This window comes from Garra rufa, chromosome 2 (genome assembly GCF_049309525.1).
Source record: "Garra rufa chromosome 2, GarRuf1.0, whole genome shotgun sequence".
In the NCBI taxonomy this organism is placed as follows: domain Eukaryota; kingdom Metazoa; phylum Chordata; class Actinopteri; order Cypriniformes; family Cyprinidae; genus Garra; species Garra rufa.
Window position 1 is genome coordinate 52,800,406 of NC_133362.1, and position 22,418 is coordinate 52,822,823.

The 22,418-nt window shown below is 41.9% G+C and overlaps 1 long non-coding RNA gene and 5 other non-coding genes across 6 annotated transcripts; 5 read left to right on the forward strand and 1 right to left on the reverse strand.

Annotated features, from left to right (window-relative positions):
* Positions 1-1,514: 1,514 nt before the first annotated feature.
* On the forward strand, positions 1,515-1,588 carry trnat-cgu (transfer RNA threonine (anticodon CGU)). The gene has a single exon. It is a non-coding gene; the product is annotated as a tRNA-Thr (tRNA).
* A 596-nt stretch (positions 1,589-2,184) lies between these two features.
* On the forward strand, positions 2,185-2,258 carry trnat-agu (transfer RNA threonine (anticodon AGU)). The gene has a single exon. It is a non-coding gene; the product is annotated as a tRNA-Thr (tRNA).
* A 585-nt stretch (positions 2,259-2,843) lies between these two features.
* On the forward strand, positions 2,844-2,933 carry trnar-ucu (transfer RNA arginine (anticodon UCU)). Its single transcript is given in 2 exon segments — positions 2,844-2,880; positions 2,898-2,933. It is a non-coding gene; the product is annotated as a tRNA-Arg (tRNA).
* Positions 2,934-3,077: 144 nt separating this feature from the next.
* Positions 3,078-3,151, forward strand: trnat-cgu (transfer RNA threonine (anticodon CGU)). The gene has a single exon. It is a non-coding gene; the product is annotated as a tRNA-Thr (tRNA).
* Positions 3,152-3,747: 596 nt separating this feature from the next.
* Positions 3,748-3,821, forward strand: trnat-agu (transfer RNA threonine (anticodon AGU)). The gene has a single exon. It is a non-coding gene; the product is annotated as a tRNA-Thr (tRNA).
* Positions 3,822-6,410: 2,589 nt separating this feature from the next.
* LOC141325597 (uncharacterized) lies at positions 6,411-9,206 on the reverse strand. Its single transcript, XR_012353784.1, has 3 exons — positions 7,535-9,206; positions 7,379-7,423; positions 6,411-7,148 (listed from the first exon to the last, which is right to left on the reverse strand). It is a non-coding gene; the product is annotated as an uncharacterized lncRNA (long non-coding RNA).
* Between the last annotated feature and the right edge of the window lie 13,212 nt (positions 9,207-22,418).

The window sequence follows — 22,418 nt, forward strand, 5'->3', positions numbered from 1 at the left end:
GAACAATGGGATATTTTTTAAATAAATGTAGTAATTTTAATCTGGGAGATTTTATGGATGAGGACCAAAAATTGGATGATAGAAGGGATGCCGGAATTTTATAAAGAATTGTTGAGAGCATGGGGCAAAATTTTAACCAATGTACATTATAACCTTCAAGGAAGAGAAAGCATTTTAAATCAGCCTTTGTTCCTAAACAACCGCATTTTAAACCAGGGTAAAGAGATATTTTTTAAGAAATGGTGGGAGGTGGGACTTACTAAGGTGAGGGATGTGTTGTATGAATTCAAAGAAGGTTTTTTACCAGAACAATTCATAGTAGATGCAATGCAAGAAGCAAAATAAGATTTTAACAGGCATGAAATTAGAACCAAGTATGAAATGCTCAGGATTGCTATACCTAAAGAATGGATAAGGAGAATAGAGAATATGGAAGAAGAGGAACAAGAGAAAGATATATCTGTGAGAGTGGGAGAAAATCTGTATGGTTTGAAAGAATGTACTGTCAAGAATTTTTATTGTTTTTTTAGAGATGTTGTTTTTAAGAAAACTGTTGCAAATGAATATTGGTGTAAGAAATTTAGCAATGTAGAGGAAAAAAGTATTTGGGGAAACATAAATGGCAAACTAGTACAGGCCAAATTGGAGAACTTGGAGTATTTTATACGACACAAAGTGGTTTTTACTGATGTTATTTTAAACAAGATCGGAATGGAAGAAAGTCCTGTATGCAAAGTGTGTAAACACGGGGATGAAAATTTCTTACACTTGTTTTTCTATTGTAGTAAATTAGAAGATTTTAAGAACAAATGTGAGAATATTATTTTAAATTTAAGAGGAGAGGGGAATGAAAACATTGAATGGTTGAGAGTTTTTATGTTGGGAATTGAAAAGCAATGTAAAAACAAGAAATGTATAAATTTACTGGTGATGTTAATGAAGAGTGCAATATGGGAAAGAAGGTTGATGGCAAAGAAAGAAAATTATGTAATGGATGTGTGGTATGTTTTTAAAAGGAAACTTGAGAAATATATACAATGTTTGTTTTATTATCTCAAAACTGAAGAAAAGCTTGATGTTTTTTCTAAAACTTTTACACACGGGGTCTTAAATCTCTTGACGGATATGGGACTGGAGATGTCTTTTTTAGAACCCTAAAGAAATTTATTACTTTTATTGAATGTATTTATTGTGTATGTAATTCTAATATGGGAAGTTTCTGTAATTGTTGAAACACATCCAATGATTTTACAGTGACCTGTATTGTTTAAATTTTTTCAATAATAAAAAAAAAATGGATAGCGCATTGGACTTCTAGACTGCCAGATGAGGCCATTCAAAGGTTGTGGATTTGAGTCCCACCAAAGTTGTGGCTTTTGGCTTTCTTGTAACTCTCATACTGTGCAGAGTTGCCCTCAGGGAGTAGAAATTTGTAGACATTCTCTTTTATGCGTGCCAGCCTCTGGCTGTTTTGACCCTTGGAGTCACCCTTCCGACAGCCTTGCGTTCAGTTTGGCGCCGTGGCTTAGTTGGTTAAAGTGCCTGTCTCGTAAACAGGAGATACTGGGTTCGAATCCCAGCGATGCCTTGAGCGATTTTCCAGTCCAGCAAGCGCAAGCTTTTCCGAAAGCGATCTGCAAACAGGGATAGCGAGTGGTTAATTTTGCAAACCACCCCGACTCAGTTGTCGGCAAACGCCTTAAAGCTGTCCAGCACCCGGTCAGCCAACCCCTGGCCTATTCTCTGGAAGGCTGAATCATCTGAGTCGCCCTCCCGGAGGGCGAACGTGCTGCCCGGCTAGTCTAGTAAACAGGAGATTCTGCGTTCGAATCCCAGCGATGCCTTTGGTAGCGCGCCACAATACAGCTGAGCTTGTGTTTACCAAAAAACGGACGGCAAATGGGGACACAGAGGAGCTCGAGTCGTGCTTTTTACCATTTTGTGAAGCCCATCATGCGCAATGTTGAAATCGGACAGCAGAAACCATTTGGAGGCCTCCTGTTCTCAGCGTAAATTGATTTAAAGAAAATGACAATCATATTTAAAAGGTAGCAAAACATGCCCAAGAACCAACTCAGTGAGGTATGGCAAACACTGTCTTGCATCAAGTGGAGGCAGCAGGATGTTCGAAGTGTTTATTCACGCATCGTCTAACACGCCATCCCCACAGTTAGCATGCGGGTTGGCGCCGTGGCTTAGTTGGTTAAAGCGCCTGTCTAGTAAACAGGAGATCCTGGGTTCGAATCCCAGCGGTGCCTTGCAAATGGCAGCTTGGACCTTTTTGCCCTCCCTTGGACCTGAGGCCCTTACAGTACCTCTGCCTTTCACTGCAATTGTGCAGAGACCCGAGGGCCTGTCCTTCCTGCAGAGAGAGAACGCGCTCTCTTACCGTTGGACAGCCACAGACCCGGAAGGTCAGCCTGGGTTTGAATCCGAGCAATGCCTCTGGTTGCGCGCCACAATACAGCCAACGTCGTGCTTTACGGCGAACGGACGGCGAATGGAGACACATAGAAGCTTGAGGACAGCGGCCGGTTTCCCTTGCAAAACAACCCTCTCACCTGCTTTTGAAGGATAGGATCCTAGGCTAACTGGTCCCACCAAGGAGGTGCCGTGGCTTAGCTGGTCAAAGCGCATCCCAGCGGTGCCTTTCCATCAGTGGCTCTCTCTGGCCTCGTTGTTGGATGGGAGATCCCGACGACACTCTGTTTTTGAACCATGCCTAAACTGTGCAAAGACCTGAGGACCTGTCTTTCTGCCTACACAGCGTGCCACTCAGCCGAGCTGGACAGGCACAAATCTGTAAGAAAAGCGCTCAGTGGCCCATCCTAGCAGACCTATAGGGCTCTGTGGCGCTATGGATAGCGCATTGGACTTCTAGACTGCCAGATGAGGCCATTCAAAGGTTGTGGGTTCGAGTCCCACCAGAGTCGTGGCTTTTGGCTTTCTTGTAACTCTCATACTGTGCAGAGTTGCCCTCAGGGAGTAGAAATTTGTAGACATTCTCTTTTATGCGTGCCAGCCTCTGGCTGTTTTGACCCTTGGAGTCACCCTTCCGACAGCCTTGCGTGCGGTTTGGCACCGTGGCTTAGTTGGTTAAAGTGCCTGTCTCGTAAACAGGAGATCCTGGGTTCGAATCCCAGCGGTGCCTCGAACGATTTTCCAGTCCAGCAAGTGCAAGCTTTTCCGAAAGCGACCTGCAAACAGGGATAGCGAGTGGTTAATTTTGCAAACCACACCGACTCAGTTGTCGGCAAACGCCTTAAAGCTGTCCAGCACCCGGTCAGCCAACCCCTGGCCTATTCTCTGGAAGGCTGGATCGTCTGACTCGCCCTCCCGGAGGGCGAACGTGCTGCCCGGCTAGTCCAGTAAACAGGAGATCCTGCGTTCGAATCCCAGCAATGCCTTTGGTAGCGCGCCACAATACAGCCGAGCTTGTGTTTACCAAAAAACGGACGGCAAATGGGGACACAGAGGAGCTCGAGTCGTGCTTTTTACCATTTTGTGAAGCCCATCATGCGCAATGTTGAAATCGGACAGCAGAAACCATTTGGAGGCCTCCTGTTCTCAGCGTAAATTGAATTAAAGAAAATGTCAATCATATTTAAAAGCTAGCAAAACATGCCCAAGAACCAATTCAGTGAGGTATGGCAAACACTGTCTTGCATCAAGTGGAGGCAGCAGGACGTTCGAAGTGTTTATTCATGCATCGTCTAACACGCCATCCCCACGGTTAGCATGCGGGTTGGCGCCGTGGCTTAGTTGGTTAAAGCGCCTGTCTAGTAAACAGGAGATCCTGGGTTCGAATCCCAGCGGTGCCTTGCAAATGGCAGCTTGGACCTTTTTGCCCTCCCTTGGACCTGAGGCCCTTACAGTGCCTCTGCCTTTCAAACGACACTGGACACTGCAATTGTGCAGAGACCCGAGGGCCTGTCCTTCCTGCAGAGAGAGAACGCGCTCTCTTACCGTTGGACGGCCACAGACCCGGAAGGTCAGCCTGGGTTTGAATCCGAGCAATGCCTCTGGTTGCGCGCCACAATACAGCCAACGTCGTGCTTTACGGCGAACGGACGGTGAATGGAGACACATAGAAGCTCGAGGACAGCGGGCGGTTTCCCTTGCAAAACAACCCTCTCACCTGCTTTTGAAGGATAGGATCCTAGGCTAACTGGTCCCACCAAGGAGGCGCCGTGGCTTAGCTGGTCAAAGCGCATCCCAGCGGTGCCTTTCCATCAGTGGCTCTCTCTGGCCTCGTTGTTGGATGGGAGATCCCGACGACACTCTGTTTTTGAACCATGCCTAAACTGTGCAAAGACCTGAGGACCTGTCTTTCTGCCTACACAGCGTGCCACTCAGCCGAGCTGGACAGGCACAAATCTGTAAGAAAAGCGCTAAAGCTTTCTTCAATTAAACAAGGAGAAAACAGAACTCATTGCATTTGGAAACAAAGATGAAGTTCATAAGGTAAATGCGTACCTTGACGCTAGGGGTCAAAAAACTAAAAATCAAGTCAAGAATCTTGGTGTGATTCTGATGTCAGACCTCAGTTTCAGTAGCCATGTCAAAGTAGTAACTAAATGGGCATACTATCATCTCAAAAACATTGCAAGAATTAGATGTTTTGTTTCCCGTCAAGACTTGGAGACTTGTTCATGCCTTTATCACCACCCAGCCAGGGCTTCATGGGCGGCAAATGTGGCAGTCTTATGTGGGTCCTAACTGGGCAATTCATGCCAAACACATTTGGACTCCACCTGCCCAAAGGGGTTCAAAGTGGGTTTGTACCCGGGATCCACATGGGGGCCAGCCGTGGATGCCCAGATGGGTTTTAAGTGGGATCTGTAAGGGTCTTATGTGGGTCTGAACAGGGCAATACCGTGCCCTTGCAGCACCCCCTCCCCCAATTCATTACAATTAAAAAACCTTCAATAAAGTGTCAAAGCATGCTCAAGGTGGACAATTAACATTTTTATTAAAAAGACAAAAAACAGTCTGCAATACAAAGTCTGTGCAAATGCCATATAAAATTTACATTTTACATTTCAGCTTTTTTTTTTAAGAAATACGGCACAATTACATTAAATTAGAATTAATTACATTAATTATTAGAAATTATTTCCTGATAATTCACTCAGCCCCATGTAATCCAAGATGTTCATATCTTTCTTTCTTTAAGTCGAAAAGAAAGTAAAGTTTTTGATGAGTAGATTTCAGGATTTTTCTCCATATAGTGGACTTCAGTGGGATTAAGGTCAAGGATAAAGGTTTCAAAATTTCAATACAGCTTTCAAAGGGCTTTACAAGTTCCCAGTGACCCTTATTCCTTGGATGGGATGATGTAGAGCCCTTTGAAGCTGCATTGACAATAAAATTTGGAACTTCAACCTTTTGGCTCCCTTCGAAATATGTAGAAAAATCCTGGAATGTTTTCCTCAAAAACCTTTTTGACAGAAAAAGAGACAGACATAAGCATCTTGAATGACAGAGGGGTGAGTGAATTATCAACAGGAAATATTTGTGTCAGAATTGATCTAAAAACTGAATAAATACAAAACCAACACATATACAAAATTATCAAGACTAACAATTTTATTAGTTTCAGATGTAAATTTAGATTATTGAATTTTCATTACCAGTTATTCAGAGCTCCGAGGTGAAATTTAACTGAAAATGCATTTCTATCTCATCCACATCATTTTAATCCACAATATTCTACTGACTCCCATGGGCTCCAAATACAGTGGTGTCCAAGATTATTAGAACACTAGTATTTTTACCAGCTAAAAAGGATTTTAATTCAGTCATGTTTATCTTTTGCTGTAGTGTTTCAATGGGTAATTTATTTTATATTTCTAAACATTAATTTTGCCATTAAATGTAATAATCCAGTAAGACTTTTGTTTGACAACAGCCAGTGCTCCAAACAGAGATCTGATTTTATCATCATCCATTCTGCACAGAATGACATTACAGTTTTTTTCAATTGTTTACACACAATTTTGAAAACCGGGTTCTTTTTTTCAAAATATAATCACAATTATCCAAATACCACACTCAATTTGCAGAATTCCTAGATTGTTTGCAAAATGACACACTTCAGTCAAAACATACACATTTCAGTCAAAACATATACACATATTTGTGAAAATGCTATTAGTTTTCATTTAACCAACACAGTCCTCAATGATCAGACACTATTGCAGACAGTTTCACACTGCTATGATAAATAAAAAAAACACATTTGTAAAAAAAAAAAAAAAACTAATTTTAGGAAATAGCATGTGCTAGATTTTTGGGCAGACATTGTTATGTAAGGGATCATTTCGATGACAAAACAAAATAGTGACAAACCCACAACATTCATCATGATTAGTTTGAGATATAGGGAGAATGTACACAAATAGGCCTACTATAAACTTACCAAGCACTGCACAACACTGATGCTGCAGACTGAATATTTCAAGTATTTATTTCAATTCAAGAAATACAGTATTTCTTACCATAATCAGCTACAGTAATCAGCCAACAATGAAATCAATAAAACAAATAAAATCTGTAGACAAATAAAAATTACTGCATGAAGTACATACAGTTTGACTCTGAAAAAAAAGCAACACAAATACTGTAACTATTCCTCATCTCTCCGTCTGGCTGGATCAGGCCATAAGATTTCATCCACATCATTTTTGATGAATACAGGTGAACTCACCTGCTGCCTTTTATAGCACACCTGAGTGCTGCGTTTTCAAATTAGCACATGTGTGCTTCCACACCTTGTGGATGTGTTTATCCAATTTGTTCATTAGTGTGGTCATTGGCAATCCGGGGCTTTGTAATGACAAGGAAGTAACCTCACAATCCTTATCTGTGTCTAAGGTGTCGAAATGTTTGTAGAGTTTTACAAATCACTGTGTGTAAAGTTTTGCAAAAAGAGTGAAGCAGACATTATGTGTAATGGTGTGCAAATCTGTGGCGGTGTTTTGCTCCTTGGAGTAGAATTTTGCAAATTGTGTGGAAATTTTTATTTTAGAGTTTAAACAATCGTAAAAAACTGTAAGAAACAGAACAAACTGAGACAGATTAAATCTAGAAGAACTGTGGCAACGTCTCCAAGATGCTTCAAGAGGCCCACCTGCAAACCTGAAAAACTATCCGCAAGTGCCCTTAGTGCAAAAGCTGCTTTAAACACAGGATGATGGTCACACCAAATGTTGATTTAATTTAGTTAAAAGAAGTTAATTGATAAAGAAAACATTTATGATATTTTTATCAACATTCTCATTTTACAGAATTTGTACACAAGTGAAAAATACTATGAACTTTCCTTTAAAAATAAAATTAATGTTAGTGTGTCTTAACGTTAGAAATTAATACTTACTTCCTCTGAAGATCATGTAGTAGAAGATTTTCATTCCTAAAACTTCTGGATCATAAGGGGGAAACACACACAAGCATTTAATTAAATTAAAATTAATTTGTTTGATAAGACATTATCTACTTACTGACAGACATGGGCTTGCAAAAATGTACTCACCGGCTCACAGCTGATACAAAATCCTGGTTTACGTCTAGTATTCTTCTCCATGGAGTCCAATGATCATGCTTTCACTCAGGTCCTCTCTCTGTCAGATGAGTTCACATAACAGTGTTCTTAGGTTACTCATTTTGAAGTTCTGTCACATTTTGTGAGTTTGATCTTAAAACTAGCATGGGTGCACGATATGACTATATTATTTCACAATAGTAATATAGTTATTTATAATATTGTATTTCATTCAACATACAATCAAAGTAGCAAATTAACGTTACAAACAATAGGACTAATACAAAGGCAAGTTAAGTACATTTAATAATTTTCTCTTTAGTGTTTTGTTGTTTGATTATAATTAAGACCGACTGGTAACGTTAGGCTTAATTATACTGCTGTAACTTTAAAAAGAAAATGCACAGATCCAGTAACTGACACCTAACCTGGTTTGTTAATCTTGAATCAATACATTAGTGACTGTATTTAGGTCAATTGCATCTTAAGTAAACTGTCTGTATTTGACTTTTCAAGTGAGCTGCAGATTTCTTTCACTACATATATTCGGCAAGACATACTAACAAAACACAGTAACACACACTGGTAGGACACTAAGATATGAAATCGCGATTAATTTATCACTTCAGTAAACTGTATATTAATGTAACTAGCCTAACAGTCTATAGAACTCAAAAAGGTACTTACCTTCTGCAGTTTGCATGATCTTTAGCTGCTGGTAAAAGTCCATTTTCACTTTTTTTTGTTGTTGTTGTTGTCAATCTTCATTCCACAACCAAAACTCGCTCAAAATATGAATTAAACAGTCAGACGTAAAATAATCCATTTGAAAGACTTTGCTAGAGGAACGACCGAAACAGACTGCAACAGAAGCCGATCAGCATATTCAAATTTGACCGGGTAACAGCTCCCTACTAGTTATTGGACAGAATAATCAACGGCAGGGATAATCAAACGCTCATTGGCTGTCGCCGGTACGTCATAGATTGCGACTTGCCGTGTTTCCGCCGGTAATGCGTGATAAAGAAACGCACGTCAACTGAGCGATAATGGAATTCGCTATAGCTTTTTCAACGTTTAACAACTTAAATTATGCCCTGCTCACTGATCTATATAATGACTGGATTGCTCATTGCGTTCTAAACTGCCGTTAGGCAGTGAAGCCACCGGAAGTGTTCGATCCGCCATCTTACTATTCCCTACCTGCAGAGAGCACCATTGAGTCACATGTAAATTGCTGACCTAAAATCACCCGATTTGAAGCGTATCTTTCACACAGGATTAGTTTTTAGGATATGTGTATGTAAACTAATTTTTACTTAAGATGTTTTCTGGAATGTTTATGGTCTTTTCGGGCTGGATAAGCGATATATTGAAATCGTTCAGGTGGGTGTATCAACTGCGCACTTACAGAGACGGGTAACTGATCCAACACTAAATATATTTCTTTATGTACCTAATTATGCAGGAAATAATACACAGTACCATATATATCTGGTATTAGTATCTGAAATTGATTCGATTATACAGTAAATAATACAAGTCTCTGTTACTATATTGCTCGTTATATTGAAATTCAAATCTTTGAAATAAAGCTTATGTCTTTATGTCCGTACCATTTGTAGTCAGCGGTGTTCTCCGAGTCATGGTGTGTATTTTTAATGTGCCTGATTGACCAACATCTATTTCAGACTCTTCAGATCAGCAAATTCTGTAATGATTTACTAACATTACCGTTTCCATCTGAGTAAAATGCTGTGTATGTTGAATTAATTATTAATTTAACGAACAAATCATTACCTGCTTCAAAACGAATAACGTTACTGTTAAATATTGTTGAAACATGCAGTTAGTCTACTGTACGAATATAAACAACAAAATGACATAAACCGTGAATAACTGTACTGAGATCGTAAGATGTTTGTTTATCTGATGTACGCGACTGTAATGTAGGCTATGAACGTACATTTTTAATAAGCAGAGGGAATTCCCAACATTAACCGTTTACATGCTTAGGACGTTTGCATTGTGAAAATGTACAATGAGACTTCAGTTATAAAAACACTGACTTGTTATGTGATGTTTTCTCAATAAAATCGTATAGTTTCCTATTCATTCAATGGAATGTATACGAATACTAGGGAATACTAATATGGCGGCGCGGTGGCTTCACTTTTATGACGTCATGAGCAATCCAGTTCTCTATTATAGATCAGTGGCCCTGCTCCCCACACTAAATTATCATCCTACTGTATATTCCACCAGAGAGGACTGCAAATGTATTGTCATTTGGACTTCTGTGCTATTGTTTTTTGACACGACTTCTTCAAACAAATTATACACTCACTCTTTATTGGTTAATTTGTTCTTTATAAAAATAAACGATTTTTAATGCAATACATTTTTATTGCATGGTTACGTGATTTGTGGATTTTTAGACTGATTTTCTATTTTATATATATTCTACTTCTGTTTTATATAAAATTACAGAGTTTTAAAGTAAAATACACCTAAATATAAAACTAATAAGATTTTCTTTCAAATTAAAAAAAGAAAATTAAACTGTTAGTATGGACATAAATCTTAATGAGCTACATTATTTAATTACAGATTGTTTTTGTAATTTATGCCAATGTGTAAGTAATTTAAGAAAACAGAAAAAATACTGTAAAAAATACAATATTTTTTGTATAGAAAAATTTGAATTCCTGGAGTTTGTCATTAATGGAATAATACTTAAAATAACAATTTTAATTAATTTACAGATATTGTTTGTAATTTTACAAAGTTTTTAACATAATTTAAGATAACAAAAAATACTGTAAAAATGTCCTGTATAAAAAAGAAAAAATACTGTAATTTGTCTTTAATGATATAGGACCTAAAATAACAGTCAAGTTGTTAGTTTACAGATGTTGTTAGTAATATTACAAAGTTTTGAATTTAATTTGAAATAACAGAAAACTACTATAAAAAAGTTAATTATTTTCTGTAAAATTAGTTTTTTTTTTTTTTTTAACAGTGCAGTTGCCAAAGTGAGATATGAGCTAAAATGACCAGATCCTGCCGTGAGCTATATAGGAGACATCTTGTATGTACATATAGGGCTTATATGTGGATATAAAGAAGCAATACAGGAGACCTATGTGGCTTATATACGCATCATAGACTGTAAAAAATATGGACAACACCTCTCCGCTTCTTTCCACTATAGAAAAGTGAAGCCAAAACAGCTCAATATGGCCCCTACCATCTTGGGGGAAGTTACGTCATTTGGAGCCAGAGCATGCGCAGTAGAGGTTCGTTTGGAGCCAGAGCATGCGCAGTAGAGTCGTGAGGCGGAGCCGCGGTGTCAAAGTCCTGCCCAAACTCCCGCAGACCCAATCGCACGATCACAATCATGACACCACACCCCCTTTTTATAGCATCAAATAACTACTTAAAAGCAAACTTATTAGAAAAACGAACACCTGAGCAGGAATCAGCATTATAAGAACTACCTCACACGATGGAAATCACCTTTGGAAAAAAAATTATTTGCTGTGTAATTCGATTATTTAGTTTGGCTCTCGTCCCATTAGATTACATGGAGAGGGCGGGGTTTATGACCTATACTGCAGCCAGCCACTGGGGGGCGATCGAAAACTTTTGGCTTCACTTTTCAGGACACCTACGGCACGCCTGATACGCATATAAGCAGAATATATATTATCATATATGTGCATATATACTGCATATAGGTTTCATATATGCACATATATCCTCATATAGATTCTTTCCATGTGGGGTGTGGTGGTGTATGTATTTCCAGTAAACTCTGATCATACTCTAGATCTTGACATCTCTGATGTCTTGTCTAGTGTCTTTAACAGTTTTAGTATGTGTTTCATCTGTAGTGTCATGGTCAGGGATTGCAGGTGCATCAGTGCCTAATGAAGCAATATTTTGTTCAATTTAAATGACAAAGTCATTGTGTGTTGTAACTGTAATTTGAGGAAGTTCAAGCAGAGCATCCACAATATCATCATTAGATCTGCTGTGTTTTACATCTACATGTGTCTGGATAATCATATTGCCTATGTTTGCTTTAAAAATTTTGCCAGAGGTTGATTTCAGTGTCAGATTTCTAATTAGTTTTAACTTCAATTGCAGTTAATTTGAATTGGGTTTGAGTATTTTTGTACTGGTTAGTGACATGTTTCCAATAACGTGTTTTAGTGGGCATATGTAAGTGCTTTTTACTTGTGCGCCAATTATTTCACAGTTTTCAGTGTGGAAAGTTGTTGTGGGAACAAAGACTGCAGTGCCTTTAGATGAAATGGATGTGATCACAGTGTCTTTTGTTGAACTGAGACATGGTTTATTGTTGAATTTTCTCACCGAGATGTTGGACATGTTATACCATTGTCCAATGTTGATGCAGTGTTCCCCCCAGATTGTGACTTCTGCTGAGGATGTCTTGTCAGCTACTGTGTAAGTGTTTTTCTCAAGAAAAGTTCCACCCCTTATTATGTTGTGTCCCTCGCTGAAACCTATTGAAATACAGACATTTACACAAATTAGTACAATACAGTACATTAAAGCTGGATATTACCATTTAAGTAATGATACGTTTATTTCAGATATTTATGGATATTTAAATGTAATGTTTTTTTTGTTGTTGTTGTTGTCTAAATAATAGACATACACTAAGATATTTTTTCAAAATCAGATGACAGATGTGTATTACAGCCTCAGTTAACTGCTCTATTAAAGTGTGAAATCTGTCACCAGCTGGGCCGGTGTGAATATGCAAGAGTTCAGAAGCAAAAGCCTCTAAATCCATCTGACTTTTTTATTTTTTTATTTTTTTTTTTTATATAAATATTTCTATCAGGCTCTTATTGTCACAAATCGTGCCTCTGTGGCTCCACCCGATCAGCACCAGCGGGAACCATCTCCCGAATACTGACTGTGAACTCCATTTCCCATAATCCCCGTACCTGGGCTGATTACCTACTACAGGTGTCTGCCATTACTCTCAGACTATTTAAGACTGGTCTCTCCTTATGAACTTCGCGAAGTCTTGTTTTGCCTGGCGAACATTCTGAGCGTTTATCCTGTTACCCTGTTTCTGAATTGGACTGTTTACTCGACTTTGATTCTGATCTGCCTGCCTATTGAACCTCCCGCCTGTCTCTTGGAACTTTCTGTCTGCCTGTTGCCTGTCTGACGTTTATGCTTGTGCCCCGTTTACGCTCTCGGATCTGCCTTCGTTGTTCTGTTTGCCATTGTCTGACCCAAGCCTGTCTGTTTATTCTTATTCTCTCAATAAAGCTGCACATGGATCCCAACCTGCCTGAGCGTTCGTCACAGAAGACTTCGCCCCACACAGATCCAGCGGCGCTACATCAATTGTCAGCTGAATTGACCACGCAAGCTTCAGTATTGGCCGTGCATCAACAGCAACTAACCCGGCTTACCACTCTCACTGAGGAACTGGTACAAGCGCTTCAAGCCCTTCGCATGCCTTCTCACGAGAACCCCGCGCCATCACCCAGCCAACCTCCCGCCGCTGCCGTCATCCATACAGCGCCTGTCACGGCCAGCCCTCGCCTGGCGTTTCCTGAAAAATTCAACGGTTCACCGGATAAATGTAAGGGATTCTTACTGCAATGTTCAATGTTTGTTAACCAGCAACCCTCACTATATCCGACAGATCACAGCCGCATCGCTTTTGTCTGCTCACTTCTCACTGGACAAGCTTTAGAATGGGCCACAGCCGTATGGAGTGAGGATGGTAACCAGCTTCCCACCTTCACTGAGTTTCTGCGACGCTTCAGGGAGGTCTTCGAACATCCCACGGGGGGTAAGGAGGTCGGTGATCTGCTACTCTCTTTGCGTCAAGGAAGAAACTCTGCTTCCGAGTATGCTCTCAGCTTTCGCACGCTCGCCGCCCAGACAGGTTGGTCCTTTAAAGCTGTTATTTCGCAAGGGATTAAATCCGGACTTACAAACCGAGCTGGCCTGCCGCGACGAGGGAAAATCACTTGATCAGTTCATCGAAATGGCCATCCGAGTGGATAACATCGCTAAAGTGCGGCGCCCTCCGCGGCAATCCATCCCTACAGCTCCAGCTTCACCTGAAACCGAACCCATGCAACTCGGTTACACCCATCTCAGCGTGGAGGAAAGGGAGAGAAGGATTCATCATCACTTGTGTCTGTACTGTGGAAATCCCGGTCATATGAGAGTCAACTGCCCGACTCGACCTTCTCGCAAACCTACTATGGTGAGTCAACCATCCTGTCTATCCAATAATTTTGAACTCCCAGTCTCCATAGCACTAAACGGAAAGAAAATAACCACCACAGCCCTTATAGACTCAGGGGCTGCAGGAAACTTTATTGATAAAGGCTTTGCAGAAACTCATAATGTTCCTCTTGTCTCTTGTGACATGCATGTGGCGGTTGCAGCACTAGACGGCCGTCCTCTGGGTCCGGGCCAAATTCACTTCACCACTCAAGACATTCCTCTCACCATAGGAGCCTTTCACACCGAGAAGATACGTCTCTTTGTTTTTCAATCACCCAAAAATCCCATCATCCTGGGTCTCCCGTGGCTAGAACTTCACAACCCAAACATCTCTTGGTCGGAGAAACAAGTCGTTCAATGGTCCAGGTTCTGCCAACACCACTGCCTGAACCAACCCATCAAACTCAAACCCCAGGAAACGTCAACTCCTCCTCAGATCCCGGATTATTACCAAGACTTAACTGAGGCCTTCAGCAAAAGCAAAGCATCTCAACTACCACCTCACCGTCCCACGGATTGTGCAATTGAACTCATGGCAAACACCATTCCACCCAAGGGAAGGGTCTTTCCGTTGTCACAGCCTGAATCTGAAGCCATGAAGTCGTATATTGAGGAGGAACTATCCAAGGGATTTATTCGTCCATCCACTTCCCCTGCGTCCGCAGGATTTTTCTTCGTCAAGAAAAAGGACGGAGGGTTGAGACCCTGCATCGACTACCGAGGCCTGAACGACATCACCATTAAATACCGTTATCCATTACCGCTGGTTCCTGCCGCCCTTGAACAGCTCCGCAAAGCCAAGGTATTCACCAAACTCGACCTACGTAGTGCCTATAATCTCATCCGGATCCGGGAGGGGGATGAATGGAAAACTGCCTTCTCCACCACGTCTGGGCACTACGAATACCGGGTTATGCCCTTCGGGTTATCCAACAGTCCAAGTGTCTTTCAGGCCTTCATTAACGACGTATTCAGGGACATGCTTAACCGCAACGTAATTGTCTATATTGACGACATTCTCGTTTATTCTGAAACCTTGGAAGAACACGTCAACCATGTCCGAAAGGTCCTCCAACGTCTGATCTCCCATCAGTTATATGCCAAAGCAGAAAAATGTGAATTCCACCAAGAGACAATCTCCTTCCTGGGATACATAATCAGCGCCGGCGGGGTAGCGATGGACGATAAAAAGGTCCAGTCTGTCCTTAACTGGGCTCAACCCACTACACTCAAGGAGCTGCAGCGGTTCCTGGGGTTTGCCAACTTTTACCGCAGGTTCATTCGGAACTTCAGCACTGTGGCGGCACCCCTTACCACGCTTACTAAAGGTGGACGACAACGACTATCTTGGACTCCAGAGGCAACCAAGGCATTCAAAAACCTAAAGGAGAGATTCACCACAGCCCCGATTCTGCACCATCCTGACCCGGATCAAGAATTCATCGTCGAGGTAGACGCTTCCAATACAGGTATCGGAGCCATTCTTTCTCAACGTCACGGCGAACCTCCAAAGCTGCATCCTTGTGCCTTCTACTCCCGTAAACTCAATTCAGCTGAAAGAAACTACGATGTGGGCAATCGGGAGCTTCTGGCTATGAAAGCGGCTCTAGAAGAATGGAGACATTGGCTTTAGGGCACCAAACGTCCATTCACGATACTCACGGATCACAGGAACCTCGAATACCTCAGGTCAGCCAAAAGACTCAACTATCGACAGGCTCGTTGGGCACTTTTCTTCACCCGCTTCAACTTTTCTGTTACATACAGACCAGGTTCTCGAAATGTTAAGGCAGACGCTCTGTCCCGGATGTATGAGTCACCCACTTCTCCAGTTACCAACGAATCCATCATCCCCTCTGCTCTCATCCTTGCACCTGTCCAATGGGACCTCATGACCGAAATTTCTGAAGCTCAGGTCAACGATCCTCCTCCCGATGATTGCCCAGCGGACCGCTCCTATGTTCCCCAAACTCTCCGTCAGAGGGTCATCGACCAGGTTCACACGTCTCTTACCTCAGGTCACCCAGGTATCGCAGCAACGGTACAACTCCTCAATAACCGGTTCTGGTGGCCATCCCTACGAACTGATGCCATTAAATACGTTCAAGAATGTCAAGTATGTAACAGGACCAAACCATCTCACCGTCTGCCAGCCGGACTCCTGCAACCTCTACCCATACCACAACGCCCCTGGTCTCACATCGCTCTCGACTTCATCACCGACCTACCTGCCTCCCGAGGTAACACCACTATACTCACCGTTATTGACCGGTTCTCAAAATGTTGTCGACTAATTCCTCTCCCTAAGTTACCCACAGCACTAGAAACCGCAGAGAGTCTCTGCCAGAACGTATTCCGGTTCTACGGACTTCCAGAGGACATTGTGTCAGACCGAGGACCACAATTCACTTCTCGAGTATGGTCTGCCTTCTGCAGGATGCTCAACATTAACGTCAGTTTGACCTCAGGGTACCACCCACAAGCCAATGGGCAAACCGAACGCCTCAACCAGGAGTTAATCCGGTTCCTCCGATCATACTGCCATCACAATCAGCCAGACTGGAGTCGATTTCTGATGTGGGCCGAATACGCTCAAAATTCTCTACGTAAGCCTGCCACTAATCTCACTCCCTTTCAGTGTGTACTTGGTTTCCAACCACCACTATTTCCCTGGTCCGGGGAGCCCTCAGAGCTCCCTGCCGTCAACGACTGGCTCGAACGCAGTGAGGCTACATAGAATGAGGCACATGTTCACCTTCAACACGCTGTCAGGCGCACCAAGGAGCAGGCCGATCGACATCGACGCCCTCATCCCGACTATCACCCAGGTCAATGGGTGTGGCTCTCTACACGGGATCTTCGCCTCCGACAACCCTGCAAGAAACTCAGTCCCAGGTACGTGGGTCCTTTCCAAATCTCAAGACAAATTACTCCAGTATCATTTCGCTTAGCACTACCATCTGAGTATCGTATCTCACCCACTTTTCATGTGTCCCTGCTCAAGCCCGCTGGTGAACCTAGAGGGGTGGAGGACCAGGAGGAGGCCGGTGACCAGAGAGCACCTCCCATCATCATCGACGGCGAGGAGGTCTACCGAGTCAGGGAAATTCTGGACTCTCGCCGCCGGGGCGGATCACTGCAATATCTCGTGGACTGGGAGGGGTATGGTCCAGAGGAACGATCCTGGGTCAATGCCAGTGACATTCTGGATCCCTCACTCACTAGAGACTTCCACGACTCACATCCTGAACGACCTGCCCCTAGACCCCGCGGTAGACCCCGGCGGCGGATACCTCCTCGTGTCAGGAGCCACTCGCAGGGAGGGGGCTCTGTCACAAATCGCGCCTCTGTGGCTCCACCCGATCAGCACCAGCGGGAACCATCTCCCGAATACTGACTGTGAACTCTATTTCCCATAATCCCCGTACCTGGGCTGATTACCTACTACAGGTGTCTGCCATTACTCTCAAGACTATTTAAGACTGGTCTCTCCTTATGAACTTCGCGAAGTCTTGTTTTGCCTGGCGAACATTCTGAGCGTTTATCCTGTTACCCTGTTTCCCTGTTTTTGAATTGGACTGTTTACTCGACTTTGATTCTGATCTGCCTGCCTATTGAACCTCCCGCCTGTCTCTTGGAACTTTCTGTCTGCCTGTTGCCTGTCTGACGTTTATGCTTGTGCCCCGTTTACGCTCTCGGATCTGCCTTCGTTGTTCTGTTTGCCATTGTCTGACCCAAGCCTGTCTGTTTATTCTTATTCTCTCAATAAAGCTGCACATGGATCCCAACCTGCCTGAGCGTTCGTCACACTTATGTATAGGTTTCTACTAAAGTACCAGTACTGATTGAGCAGAGGCTGTGATTTACAGTATACATGGGGGGGGGGGTACTCTAGGTTCGGGCCATTCCTCGGAGCCCTTCCCTGGACAGCACGCCAAACATGCTTACATACTCCAGCTAATTATATGTAAGTGGGAACTCGTGAAATTCGATGTAATTATTAATTTGAGTGGCAATGTAAACGGGAGATTAATATCAAGTGATGTGGGAGCATGATCTGAAATAACTATTGGATGATAACTACTAGCAATAACCAAATGCAGCAATTTATTATCAATCAGAAAAAAGTTGATTCGAGAAAAACTTTGATGTGGAGGAGAAAAAAAAGAAAATACTTTACTTTGGGGATTCCTAAACCTCCAGGGGTCTGAAATTCCTAAACATGGAGAGCAATTAAGTATTACTTTGGCAGATTTTGATAAACTGATTTGTTTGGGTGATGACCTATCAAGATTGGTGTCTTGCACCTAGATTAGATTTCTAAAAACACTCTTGTCAATTTTATACATTTCTAAAGGTAAGCAATAACAGTCCTCCAGTCATTTGTATAGATTTCAAAAAATGTATTATAACAAAGTGGCTGAAGAAACTATTGCAACATTGGCTAATAAAAGATTTGAACATAAAAAAAGCTATTTACCGACAATGTGTTTTTCAGAGAACTCAAACACTGCTTTGCCCATGCCTTTACAAGAGGTCCATTTTCATAGTTGGTCAGGAGACATGCAACAGTATAGAGCTGATTAATGTTTCCGAAAAGACGTAAAGGAATCTCGGTGTCAAAGAACTTGTGTTCCTTAACACGGCGTATGAGGTGCTCAACGTGCACTCTAAGGCGTGCAATTGCTTGGGTCTCCCTAACCTCACAGGCAGACATCTGGGATCTTCCACAGAGAAATGCTGGCCTATAGATCTTGCAAGGCACAAAGTCCTCAACAAGGAAACCTCGGTCAACCATGATGGCCATTCAAGGTCTCAAAAGGGAGAGAATTCCAGACTCGCATGATCTGTTTGTCACTGATGGAACCAGCATACAGTGGAGAGATAAATGTGACTGCCCCATGAGGAGCCACTCCAAGCAGGCCTTTGAGAGTACAGTGGGACTTGTACGCCGAGAATGTTTCACTTTGGAGAAGAGGTGATGTAGAGCACTGACACCTCAGCTCTGTGCAGTCCAGGATGACTGTAGTGTCTGCATAGTCCTCAAACTCAGCTGGCAGATGTTCCCTTATTTTCTCCTCAGGTATCCAGATTCTCACAGACCCTAGCACAGTGTACAGAAAGTTGCTCCATGTTGTGATGATCTGACTGACTGTGGACTGGTGGACTCCATACCGGTCAGCAAGGTCACGCTGTTTTGAACCCAGTGCGAGGTAGTTGAGGAACATAAACATCTCATCAATGGGCTGCAGGGAATGAGTCTGTTCAAAATAAATACATTTGCATTATGTTTCTCTCAACTTCCATAAGCCCAAATCTTTATTAAGTTGTATTGTATAGTCCTACTTACCACAGTGGAGCTTGATTCTGTACAGGTGCCTCTCTGTGCTTGAGTCACACTGACCATATATGGCAGTGATGGCTCTATTAAGGCCCAGAATCTCCTCAGAAGGTCATAGGATGAAAATCTAAATGAAAACAATTAAGACATTAGTTTTTAAATCTTACAATAGTGTATACTATAAAATTACTTGAAAGCATTTCAAATATAACTTCAAATATACATATTAGCCTTCATGTTTCTCACACACACACACACACACACACACACACACACACACACACACACACACACACACACACACACACACACACACACATGTTGGGTTTACATGTTTTATGGGGACATTCCATAGGAGTAATGGTTTTTATACTGTACAAACCATATTTTCTATCGCCCTACACCTACCCTACACCTAAACCTAGCCCTCACAGGAGATTGTGCACACTTTTACTTCAAAAAAACTCATTGTGCATGATTTATAAGCCTGTTTCCTCATGGGGACCTGAGAAATGTCCCCACAAGGTCAAAATCTACTGGTATTCCTATCCTTGTGGGGACATTTGGTCCCCACAACGTGATGAATACCAGGTACACACACACACACACACACACACACACACACACACACACACATACATACATACATATATAGTATGTGGTAATACGTGGTAAAAAACTTTACCCTCTCGCACAAATATGGTTGTTCGTCAATCAAGCAACTATTATATTCAGTACAGCTCCACTGCCCATTTCTGAGGAGGCCAGAAGAGCAGCGAAAGAGGCCCTCTATCCACCTTCCCCACGCAAGACTGGTGAAGAAGAGGACATCTTCACAAACAGGAGCTACCTGAGTCTCCAGGGGCAGATAGAAAAAGTGAGTGACTTTAAAAGCATAATTGAATATCTAACACAGTTATCCTGATTTACTTACTATAGGCAACTGTAAGCTATAAGGGGCTTTCCACTGGAGGGACAGGTTCATAGTTCCCTTAACTACTGGTGGGCATACTTACTGTTTAGCATGTTCAACCCGCAAGAACAGAGGATAATTTTAGGGTCAGAACAAGGTCTAAACCTATTGCATGCCATAAGAAACACCGACACAGAATTTCAAAAAGTTTTAAAAGATGTAAACTAACTTATAACTTATTATAACCGAGCTCCCATAACTACCCAGTGCAAAAGCCCCTATTGTCCTTGAGTTTCTCAATCATGATAATGAAGTCTGCTAACAACCTTATCTGACATACACAATTTAGGTGAATTAATCTTGAATGGGAATACATTAGAAGTAATACACAAAATATTTAGTGTTAAGGGATTGCCAGACCAGGATTGATGCCCTACTTACACTACACCCTATAAGTATGTACTCATTTGGTGAAGAAAAAGTACACACTCAAAAGTGTAGAAGTAGAAGTAGAAGAGCATGCAAGCTTTGGGACATACCATCACGTCACACAACTGTGTCTTAAACTGGCCTGTCAATTGTCTTGACACAGTTAACATCCTCCACATTTAATTTAATTTAACATCCTACAGTATTGGAGAAAAATATTAAATATTAAATATTTTTTACCATGTTAAATGTTGATTATTAGTAACTTAAACCCCTTTTTCTAAACATCTCTACTTAACTGCCGGTCATGCACAACCGCCATGCTTGTAGTTTCTTAAATGCGTTTTATTTGTGTTTGTAGTTCTGGACCAAGTCCTTTACCGAAGAGCAATGGATTGTGGGCAATATTATCCACACTTCCAAAAAATGGACCTGAAGTAGTAGACCATCCTGGGATTTTGGCATACCCTTTTCATCATACTATACTTTGGGACTCAATTATTGTAATTTTACATACTATTTAGGACAAAGAGTATAAACATTAGGACGCAGGGTGAAAATGATTCTTACCTGCATTGTCCTCACCCTTGTGTCATTTTTCAGTAGCGGCCAGGTTGACCAGATCACAGGTACCCATCCTGGACCTTCGTATGAGATGCGGGTCCACGCTGTTTGACATGGCACTGTGGAGAGAAGAGGCCTTACGTGAACTCTATGTTGGGGACTTGGTGGAGTCACCCACCTTAAGTCCACCATAACACAGAACGGCAAAAATAAATTTGTCTCATCTAACTACACAACTGTCAAGGTACACAATTTATGCTGCACGTCACATCCATAAAGATCAGAGATACCCAAACTCAGACCTGGAGGGAAGGTATCCTGCAGAGTTTAGCACCAACTTGCCAAAACACCAGCTGGGAAGTTTCTAGTATGCCTAGTAAGAGCTTGACTAGCTGGTGTGTCTAATTGAAGATGGAGCTAAATTCTACAGGACACTGGCCCACCACGACCGAGTCTGGGCATCCCTGACACAGAAATTCAGAATAGGTTTGCTCATTTTGACTGGTTCACCCAGTGGTTTTCCAAGCTGTCCTGGAGGCACCACTGATCTGCACATTTTGTATGTCTCCCTTATTTAACACTCCTGGTTCAGATCATCAGCTCATTAGGGGAGACTGCAAGACCTGAATTGGATGTGTCTGATAATGGAGACATGCAAAATGTGCCAAGCAGTGGGTCCCCAAAACCACTAAGCTAAACTGGCAGGACACTGGCCCTCCAAGACCAAGTTTGGGCACCCCTGAGATATACATACACAGTACTATGCAAAAGCTTTAGGCCACAAGTATTTTCACCAACTGTTATTATTTAACTCTTTTTTGTCCTTTCCTATTCCATATACCTTCTATGTAGATATCAGAGAACAATTTAAAATATTTTCTCAATGCATTCTATGGCACCTTTTAAAGTTTTGCTCTAAGAGTATTTCACAAATCATTTTTGCAAAGGACTCCTAAGTTACTAATACCAAATCATAAATGGTGTCAGAGCACTCTGCCTCAGAATGTAAACATTTTAGAAATACGTTGCATTTATTTACACAAGTTTTTCCATGCATCTTTTTTTGTTTTGGTGGTTATACCAACTTTTCATTATATCCTTGCTTTCATTAACACATTGGGCAAGAAGTAACAGCTGTTCTTGCGTCCAGTTTGGTTTTCTTTTGCATTTGCATATATTACTACCGGTAATGATCATTCTGCTCTGTTTATATGCATATCTATACCTGATTGAAGATCATCAGTTAGGAAAAGAGATGAATGAACTGAACTAATAGGCTGATGATCTCAATCAGGAGTGTAAAATAAGGAAGACATGTAAAATGTACAGAGCAG